The 10,856-nt window shown below is 47.1% G+C and overlaps 1 pseudogene across 1 annotated transcript; it reads left to right on the plus strand.

The window, feature by feature from the left end:
* Positions 1-9,492: 9,492 nt before the first annotated feature.
* Positions 9,493-10,520, plus strand: LOC311529964 (putative olfactory receptor 10D4 pseudogene; annotated as a pseudogene). Its single transcript has 2 exons — positions 9,493-9,551; positions 9,629-10,520. The product of its transcript is annotated as a putative olfactory receptor 10D4 pseudogene (transcript).
* The last annotated feature ends 336 nt before the right edge of the window (positions 10,521-10,856 follow it).

Consider the following 10,856-nt stretch of genomic DNA (forward strand, 5'->3'; position numbering starts at 1 on the left):
GTTGGACCCAGGTGACACCTTTGCCCGGGAAACTGGACAAAGGCTGGAGGAGGAGCCGGGGCGTGGAAGAGTGAGACTGGGGGAGGGGGGTTTTGGTTTCAGTTTGGGGCTGGGTGGTCCAATGCAGGGAACCCCAGGGCTGGGGTCTAAGCTCCCTGCTCCCCAGAAGGACTTGACTGAGGGGTCCTGGTTATACCCACAAGCTCTGTTTTAGACTGTGTTCTTATTGTCCAATAAACCTTCCGTTTTACTGGCTGGCTGAGAGTCACGGTGAATCCCAGGAAGAGGGGTGCAGGGCCCGGAGTCCCCACACTCCGTGACAGCTGTCAGCCATTTTGGAAGAGGGCAGTGCCAGTTCTACGTGGAACTCTCTGTAGTAGCATGTTGTTCATCAGACTGTTCTGAAGGAGAAATTTTCACTTATGAAAAATAATGGGGGGGGGAATGACCATTAATCCCAATTAAAGTCTTCAGCTGTAGCCAATACACAAGATTTCAGTGAATTTTAACCATAAGGGAAGTTTGACACCTCTGAGCTATTTTATTATTAAGGTTTCAGAGTAGCAGCCATGTTAGTCTATTCGCAAAAAGAACAGGAGGACTTGTGGCACCTTAGAGACTAACCAATTTATTTGAGCATAAGCTTTTGTGAGCTACAGCTCACTTCATCGGATGCATTCAGTGGAAAATATAGTGGGGAGATTTATATACATAGAGAATATGAAACAGTGGGTGTTACCATACACACTGTAACCAGAGTGATCACTTAAGGTGAGCTATTACCAGCAGGAGAGTGGGAAGGGGGGAACCTTTTGTAGTGATAATCAAGGTGGGCCATTTCCAGCAGTTGACAAGAATGCTTGAGGAACAGAGGGGGGGGGGGAATAAACATGGGGAAATAGTTTTACTTTGTGTAATGACCCATCCACTCCCAGTCTTTATTCAAGCCTACATTAATTGTATCCAGTTTGCAAATTAATTCCAATTCAGCAGTCTCTCTCTGGAGTCTGGTTTTGAAGTTTTTTTGTTGAAGAATTGCCACTCTTAGGTCTGTAATCAAGTGACCAAAGAGATTGAAGTGTTCTCCGACTGGTTTTTGAATGTTATAATTCTTGACGTCTGATTTGTGTTCATTTATTCTTTTACGTAGAGACTGTCCAGTTTGACCAATGTACATGGCAGAGGGGCATTGCTGGCACATGATGGCATATACCACATTGGTAGATGTGCAGGTGAACGAGCCTCTGATAGTGTGGCTGATGTGATTAGGCCCTATGATGGTGTCCCCTGAAAAGATATGTGGACACAGTTGGCAACGGGCTTTGTTGCAAGAATAGGTTCCTGGGTTAGTGGTTCTGTTGTGTGGTGTGTGGTTGCTGGTGAGTATTTGCTTCAGGTTTGAGGGCTGTCTGTAAGCAAGGACTGGCCTGTCTCCTGAGATCTGTGAGAGTGATGGGTTGTCCTTCAGGATAGGTTGTAGATCCTTGATGATGCGTTGGAGAGGTTTTAGTTGGGGGCTGAAGGTGATGGCTAGTGGCGTTCTGTTATTTTCTTTGTTGGGCCTGTCCTGTAGTAGGTGACTTCTGGGAACTCTTCTGGCTCTGTCAATCTGTTATTATTATTTATTTATTATTAAGATCCTTCAGCTCAAAGAAATGATCCAATACTACGTGTTAATTATTAAAAGGACCCTTTTTAATTCATAAACAAATTAACCGATTTATTTGTAAATTGTTAGAAAAGTCATTCTGTGCCCAGAGAGTAAGAGCTATAATATTTGACTATGCTGTGGGTTTTTTTCATAGGTTCCTGGAGTTTAAGGCCAGGACCATTAGATCATTTAGTTAGACAGGCCAGGGAATTTCATAAGGTTACTCCTATAGTGAGTCCAATAACTTGTGTTTGACTAAAGCATATCTTCCAGAAAGGCATCCCACCTTGATCTGAAGACTTCAAAAGATAGAGACTCCATCACCTCCCTTGGTTGCTAGTGTTAATAATTAATCACCTTTCCTGTTAAAAAACGCATAGCTTTGTTTCTAATTTGAGCTCGCCGGACTTCAGCTTCCAGTCTTTAGTTCTTGTGCCTTTCTCTGCTGGATTAAAGAGATGATTCATGCCTTGTCTTTTCTTCTCATGAAGGTTCTCACACCCTGTCACGAAGTCACCTCTTGATCTTCTTTCTGATAAGCTAAATAGATTGACCTTCTTAAACCTCTCTTTGTAAGGCAAATTTTTTCCAGCCCTCAAGTAATTTTTATTGCTCATCTCTGAACCCTCTCCAATTCCTTTGTACATAACAAAGGTGCTGAATCCTTGCTTTAAGTCCAAGCCTTACTCCTGGGGGAATTCTGCACCAAAAAATTAAAAATTCTGCACACAATATTTCAAAATTCTGCATCAAATTCTGCATCTTGTGTTAAAATAATACAACACAATCACACCAATTTCAAAAAAACAACAAGGTGGCACCTTAAAGACTAACAGATTTATTTGGGCATAAGCATCTGAAGAACTGGGCTTTTTTCCCATGAAAGTTTATGCCCAAATAAATCTGTTAGTCTTTAAGGTACCACCGGACTCCTCGTTGTTTTTGTGGATACAGACTAACACAGCTACCCCTCTGATACTTGACACCAATTTCAATTATTTGTGGTCATTTATTTCATAATACCTGTCAGCAAGTATGTCTTTAACAACAGAGACAGAAAAGAAGATTCAGGAAATGTTTTTTGACAAATAGATTCTTTACTAGGCATATTAATTCAGAACTCTGAGTAATAATTCATTTAAACTACAATACAGAACCATATTTCTCTCACCCCTCAGAAACAGTGCAAAGGCTTGGGGGAGTCAGGGGTAATAGAGGACCGGAGGGAGAGGGAAGTAAATTGCTGGGAAGGAGCCTGGGTATGAACTTGGTGGGTTGTTGTGTATGGGTGGGGAAAGTATGAAACAGGTTATTTTGTGGGGTGGGAAGGGATTCTTAGGGAGCTTCCCCCATGCAGACCCTCATTAACCCCGAGCCTCTCCTGTTCAGTCAGGTACATCTACCCCTTTCCACATGTGCCCTACCACCCCTATCCAGACACCCACTCCCCTATCCCCATGTGGCCTTGCACCCCCCCTCCTGTCCCTATTTGTCCCTGTACCCCCTCCCTGTCCCCATGTGTCTCTGTGCCCCCGCCAGCCACTCCCCTGTTCCTATGTGGCTCTGTTCCGACTAGTGCAGAATTCCCCCAGGAGTACCATGATATTGTTGGAGTTGACCGGGGAGGGGCGTATTATACTGCCAAAAATAACTCAATGCTCTTGTCAGAGTCTCTAGTATACTGCAAAAAGTGATGAGACATGGTGCACAGGACGTTTGCTGTCATCTGTCTGCACAGCAGTGAATTTCACCCTCACATAACCACACCAGTGCATGGATACATCCCTGTGCACAGAGACACAGAGAAAGGGCAGGGGAACAGCAGGGGATACAAACCAAGGACAAAGCTCTGCTGGATTCAGAGGCCTTCAGCTGAACCTGTGGCCCAGGTTACTCCTATTTCACACCTCTGGGGGGAATTCTCTGCCTTGTGTCACACCGCAGGAGAGCCTAGATGAGCATGAATGTCCCCTCCCTCCCTCACAATGTCTGGGTCAGATTCTCAGCTGGTAGAAATCTACACAGCTCCTTTCAATCCAATGGCGTTACTCCTGATTTACACCAGGGTGTGTGGCTGAGAGGGGAGACAGCCCCAGGAAATCCAGTGGAGTTCCCCAGGAGTCAGGTCAGGGGGAGAGAGAGCAGAATCCTGACCGTGGTGGAACTGGAGATCTGGCCCTTTCAGTTCCATGGCGCTACACTTACTGATGCCGGCGGAGGGCTTGGTCCCGGGGGTCTATGAGCGTTCTCTCAAATGATGCAAAATCTCCATTAATTGGCGACTCTGCTGCGGTCTCAGTCTAGGAGCCTGGTGGGGATTCAGGACCCTGGTCCCGAAGGGCCCAAAGGGTATTTAACGACCACGGAGAGCCATAAGGAGGCTGGAAGCTGTGAGGAAGCTGTGGGGCTTGGCGGCAGTGTGGGGTGATACGCTGCGGGCAGCCCTGGCTAGCTTCAGAGCAGATTAGGTCTCCGGGTTGGATACCAAGGGCCCAGGCTGTGCACCTCTCCTGGGCGATGGGCCGTTTGGGATAAGAAAGCTGGATGGTGCTACACAGGAGTCACGGCCGGGGACAGAAAGGAAGAATTCCAGGCAGCTGGATCGGCCTTTCCCAATGCAGCCAGTGTAAGACTCCTACTTTGGTAAAGTTCCCTCGGTCTCTGCCTGTCTCTGAATCTGTCAGTCTCTGTCTCGCACAGAGGGAGATGACGTCAGCCAAATATTTTCTTTAGAGAGAAATCGATCCAGCCCTGTATCCATCCTTCTCTGTGCAGTACCTGCCTGCCTGTCTGTCTGTCTGTGGTGTATCTATCCTTTATCTCCCTCTCTCCATGTGTTATATCCCCAACCTGCCAGCGTTTCCCCTTCAGCTCTGCCTCTCCTGCACAGGGAAAACTCCCTAGCAAAACCCAAACAGGGTCTCTGTTATTGTCCTTTAAATCTCACCTTAAAAATCCCTCTGGCATGTTATCCACAGAGCCGAGCCTGCTGATCGTGGCCAAGCAGAGATAGGCTGTGGCCAGGGGTGCTGGAAAAATTTGTGTAGCGGAGATGCTGAGAGCCACTGAACCAAACTGTGAACCCTGAGTATGAGGGAAACCACGTTCAACCAGGGGGTGCTGCTAAACCCCCAGCACCCCGAGTTCCAGCACTTATGGCTGTGGCTATTCTGCTTCTCATTCTCTCTTTTTCCTTCTCTCTCTAACCCCAATAAAGCCCCAAACAATACACATAATTAACAAAGCTGGGGAATTCTTCACCACATTCATTGGTTTGTATGTTCCATCCTTGTCCTCTTCCTTAACACAAACACGTAGCAGCCCGTGCCTTTATATCAACAAAACCCTACTAAAACAAAGCATTGCACTGCACAGAGGATAATAACTCTGCAGAGAGCAGGAGAGACAGAGAGAGAGAGAGAACAAACCACATATGGGAAATGTTAGCCACAAACGGAAGGCTCTAAGGTACCATGGTGAGAAGGGTGGAGAAAGGGCCTACATAGAATAGAATTCAGGAAACTGGAAAAGGACAGGAGAGAAGAGTAGAAACTAGAATAGAATAGGTTTCAGAGTGACAGCCATGTTAGTCTGTATTCGCAAAAAGAAAAGGAGTACTTGTGGAACCTTAGAGACTAACCAATTTATTTGAGCATGAGCTTTCATGAGCTACAACTCACTTCATCGGATGCATACTGTGAAAAGTGTAGAAGATCTTTTTATATACACAGAAAGCATGAAAAAAATACCTCCTCCCACCCCACTCTCCTGCTAGTAATAGCTTATCTAAAGTGACCACTCTCCTTACATTGTGTATGATAATCAAGGCGGGCCATTTCCAGCACAAATCCAGGGTTTAACAAGAACGTCTTGGGGGGTGGGGAGGAAAAAACAAGGGGATATAGGTTATCTTGCATAATGACTTAGCCACTCCCAGTCTCTATTCAAGCCTAAGTTAATTGTATCAAATTTGCAAATGAATTCCAATTCAACAGTTTCTCGCTGGAGTCTGGATTTGAAGTTTTTTTGTTGTAATATAGCAACTTTCATGTCTGTAATTGCGTGACCAAAGAGATTGAAGTGTTCTCCGACTGGTTTATGAATGTTATAATTCTTGACATCTGATTTGTGTCCATTTATTCTTTTACGTAGAGACTGTCCAGTTTGACCAATGTACATGGCAGAGGGGCATTGCTGGCACATGATGGCATAGATCACATTGGTGGATGTGCAGGTGAACGAGCCTCTGATAGTGTGGCTGATGTTATTAGGCCCTGTGATGGTGTCCCCTGAATAGATATGTGGGCACAGTTGGCAACGGGCTTTGTTGCAAGGATAGGTTCCTGGGTTAGTGGTTCTGTTGTGTGGTATGTGGTTGCTGGTGAGTATTTGCTTCAGGTTGGGGGGCTGTCTGTAGGCAAGGACTGGCCTGTCTCCCAGGATTTGTGAGAGTGTTGGGTCATCCTTCAGGACACGTTGTAGATCCTTAATAATGTGTTGGAGGGGTTTTAGTTGGGGGCTGAAGGTGACGGCTAGTGGCATTCTGTTATTTTCTTTGTTAGGCCTGTCCTGTAGTAGGGGACTTCTGGGAACTCTTCTGGCTCTATCAATCTGTTTCTTCACTTCCGCAGGTGGGTATTGTAGTTGTAAGAATGCTTGATAGAGATCTTGTAGGTGTTTGTCTCTGTCTGAGGGGTTGGAGCAAATGCGGTTGTATCGCAGAGCTTGCCTGTAGATGATGGATCGTGTGGTGTGGTCAGGGTGAAAGCTGGAGGCATGTAGGTAGGAATAGCGGTCAGTAGGTTTCTGGTGTAGGGTGGTGTTTATGTGACCATCGTTTATTAGCACTGTAGTGTCCAGGAAGTGGATCTCTTGTGTGGACTGGACCAGGCTGAGGTGGTGGGATGGTGGTGGGATGGTGGGATGGAAATTGTTGAAATCATGGTGGAATTCCTCAAGGGCTTCTTTTCCATGGGTCCAGATGATGAAGATGTCATCAATATAGCGCAAGTAGAGTAGGGGCGTTAGGGGACGAGAGCTGAGGAAGCGTTGTTCTAAGTCAGCCATAAAAATGTTGGCATACTGTGGGGCCATGCGGGTACCCATAGCAGTGCCGCTGATCTGAAGGTATACATTGTCCCCAAATGTGAAGTAGTTATGGGTAAGGACAAAGTCACAAAGTTCAGCCACCAGGTTAGCCGTGACATTATCGGGGATAGTGTTCTTGATGGCTTGTAGTCCATCTTTGTGTGGAATGTTGGTGTAGAGGGCTTCTACATCCATAGTGGCCAGGATGGTGTTATCAGGAAGATTACCGATGGATTGTAGTTTCCTCAGGAAGTCAGTGGTGTCTCGAAGGTAGCTTGGAGTGCTGGTAGCGTAGGGCCTGAGGAGGGAGTCTACATAGCCAGACAATCCTGCTGTCAGGGTGCCAATGCCTGAGATGATGGGGGCGCCCAGGGTTTCCAGGTTTATGGATCTTGGGTAGTAGATAGAATATCCTGGGTCAGGGTTCCAGGGGTGTGTCTGTGCGGATTTGGTCTTGTGCTTTTTCAGGGAGTTTCTTGAGCAAATGCTGTAGTTTCTTTTGGTAACTCTCAGTGGGATCATAGGGTAATGGCTTGTAGAAAGTGGTGTTGGAGAGCTGCCGAGCAGCCTCTTGTTCATATTCCGACCTATTCATGATGACAACAGCACCTCCTTTGTCAGCCTTTTGGATTATGATGTCAGAGTTGTTTCTGAGGCTGTGGATGGCATTGTGTTCCTCACGGCTGTGGTTATGGGGCAAGTGATGCTGCTTTTCCACGATTTCAGCCCGTGCACGTCGGCGGAAGCACTCTATGTAGAAGTCCAGTCTGCTGTTTCGACCTTCAGGAGGAGTCCATCTAGAATCCTTCTTTTTGTAGTGTTGGTAGGGAGGTCTCTGTGGATTAGTATGTTGTTCAGAGGTATGTTGGAAATATTCCTTGAGTCGGAGACGTCGAAAATAGGATTCTAGGTCACCACAGAACTGTATCATGTTCGTGGGGGTGGAGGGGCAGAAGGAGAGGCCCCGAGATAGGACAGCTGTTTCTGCTGGGCTGAGAGTATAGTTGGATAGGTTATTGCTGGGTGGGTTGAGGGAACCATTGCTGTGGCCCCTTGTGGCATGTAGTAGTTTAGAAAGTTTAGTGTCCTTTTTCTTTTGTAGAGAAGCTCTCAAAAATGAGCTCTCAAAAATGGATACTCTCATAAAAAAACAACCTTCCACACAACTTTCCACACAAACTTCCTCGTGGCTGGACTTTACTAAAACTAGACAAGCCATTTACAACACACACTTTGCTTCTCTTGATGACATCTTCATCATCTGGACCCATGGAAAAGAAGCCCTTGAGGAATTCCACCATGATTTCAACAATTTCCATCCCACCATCCCACCACCATCCCACCACCTCAGCCTGGTCCAGTCCACACAAGAGATCCACTTCCTGGACACTACAGTGCTAATAAACGATGGTCACATAAACACCACCCTACACCGGAAACCTACTGACCGCTATTCCTACCTACATGCCTCCAGCTTTCACCCTGACCACACCACACGATCCATCATCTACAGGCAAGCTCTGCGATACAACCGCATTTGCTCCAACCCCTCAGACAGAGACAAACACCTACAAGATCTCTATCAAGCATTCTTACAACTACAATACCCACCTGCGGAAGTGAAGAAACAGATTGATAGAGCCAGAAGAGTTCCCAGAAGTCCCCTACTACAGGACAGGCCTAACAAAGAAAATAACAGAACGCCACTAGCCGTCACCTTCAGCCCCCAAACTAAAACCCCTCCAACACATTATTAAGGATCTACAACGTGTCCTGAAGGATGACCCAACACTCTCACAAATCCTGGGAGACAGGCCAGTCCTTGCCTACAGACAGCCCCCCAACCTGAAGCAAATACTCACCAGCAACCACATACCACACAACAGAACCACTAACCCAGGAACCTATCCTTGCAACAAAGCCCGTTGCCAACTGTGCCCACATATCTATTCAGGGGACAACATCACAGGGCCTAATAACATCAGCCACACTATCAGAGGCTCGTTCACCTGCACATCCACCAATGTGATCTATGCCATCATGTGCCAGCAATGCCCCTCTGCCATGTACATTGGTCAAACTGGACAGTCTCTACGTAAAAGAATAAATAGACACAAATCAGATGTCAAGAATTATAACATTCATAAACCAGTCGGAGAACACTTCAATCTCTCTGGTCACGCAATTACAGACATGAAAGTTGCTATATTACAACAAAAAAACTTCAAATCCAGACTCCAGCGAGAAACTGTTGAATTGGAATTCATTTGCAAATTTGATACAATTAACTTAGGCTTGAATAGAGACTGGGAGTGGCTAAGTCATTATGCAAGATAACCTATATCCCCTTGTTTTTTCCTCCCCCGCCCCAAGACATTCTTGTTAAACCCTGGATTTGTGCTGGAAATGGCCCGCCTTGATTATCATACACAATGTAAGGAGAGTGGTCACTTTAGATAAGCTATTACTAGCAGGAGAGTGGGGTGGGAGGAGGTATTTTTTTCATGTTTTCTGTGTATATAAAAAGATCTTCTACACTTTCCACAGTATGCATCCGATGAAGTGAGCTGTAGCTCATGAAAGCTTATGCTCAAATAAATTGGTTAGAATAGAATAGAATAGAATAGAATAGAATAGAATAGAATGTCCCCTTTGTCTGTTCATCTCTGGACTGTAGGATCTTCAAGCCAGACATTTGCTCTTTCCATGTTCAGCACCAGCACAGTGAGACCCTGACCGCAAGTGGCATTACAATGATAGAAATATACACCACTCCGAATGACTGTGAGTCATGGAGGCTGTGGAAGGAAGGGTGAGCATTGCAGCTCTAGGATGACAGGTCTTTTGGTTTCAGTAACTCACTGGCATTATTTCTCTCCCCTACCCCAGGAATGAGTCCTCCGTGGGGCGGGTCAACCATACTGTGGTGACTCATTTCATCCTCTTAGGGATCCCCAACACCGATGGCCTCCAGACCATCCTCTTCATCACCTTCTTAGCCTTCTATCTCTGCACTCTGCTGGGCAACCTGCTTATCTTATTAGCCATCCTCGCTGACCCCCGTCTGCACACCCCCATGTATTTCTTCCTCTGCAACCTCTCCGTGCTGGACATCGGTTTTTCCTCCATCAGTACCCCTAAATTCCTGGCCAACCTCTGGGCCAAGAATAGAACCATCTCTCTGGGCGGGTGCATGTCCCAGGTCTTCTTCTACCACTTCCTGGGCAGCACCGAGTGCCTGCTCTACACCGTCATGGCCTACGACCGGTACGTGGCCATCTGCCACCCCCTGCGCTACCTGCTCATCATGAACCGGAGGGTGTGCGCCCTCCTGGCCGCCGGCACCTGGATCACCAGCTCCTTCCACGCCACCATCCTCACCAGCCTGACCTTCACGCTGCCCTACTGCGGGTCCAATGTGGTGGACTATTTCTTCTGCGACATCTTCCCGGTGGTCAAGCTGGCCTGTGCAGACACATACATCATCGAGACCGTGACCTTCACCAACACTGGCATGGTGCCCACGACCTGCTTCCTCCTCATCCTCGCGTCCTACGTCAGGATCGTCTATTCCGTCCTGAAGATAAACTCGGCCGAAGGGCGGCGCAAAGCAGCCTCCACTTGCGCCTCGCATCTGGCGGTGGTGACGCTGTTCTTCGGGCCCTGCGCCCTGGTCTGCACACAGCCCCAGCTGAGCAAAGTGCTGGTGACCCCTGTGCAGATCTTCGGCAACGTGGTCACGCCCATGCTGAACCCAGCCATCTACACGCTGAGGAACTAGGGGGTGAAAGCGGCTCTGAGAAAACTGAGAGGGGGTCAAATGCCTGCACGCTGATGTGCGGCAGCTGCAGGAGTAGCATGTGGGTCTGCTTGGAAATACATCGACAAATACATCTCCATGGCGGCTCTGTGGCTCTTGTGAACGTCTCTGTCTCTCCCCATCCCCACACAGCCCCATCTATCTATGTGGATCTCTACCAGTCATAGAAATGCTCCTAATATACTGAGCTGTCTTTGACATGGTGTAAGGCTGATCTTTTCCAAGCTGCCTGAGGGACAGGCACACTCAGTCTATATTCAAATTAATAAGAATTGGAGATCCAAATTTTGTAGAGGA

The sequence above is a fragment of the Lepidochelys olivacea genome, assembly GCF_965140295.1.
Source record: "Lepidochelys olivacea isolate rLepOli2 genome assembly, chromosome: 13".
Classification (NCBI taxonomy): Eukaryota; Metazoa; Chordata; order Testudines; family Cheloniidae; genus Lepidochelys; species Lepidochelys olivacea.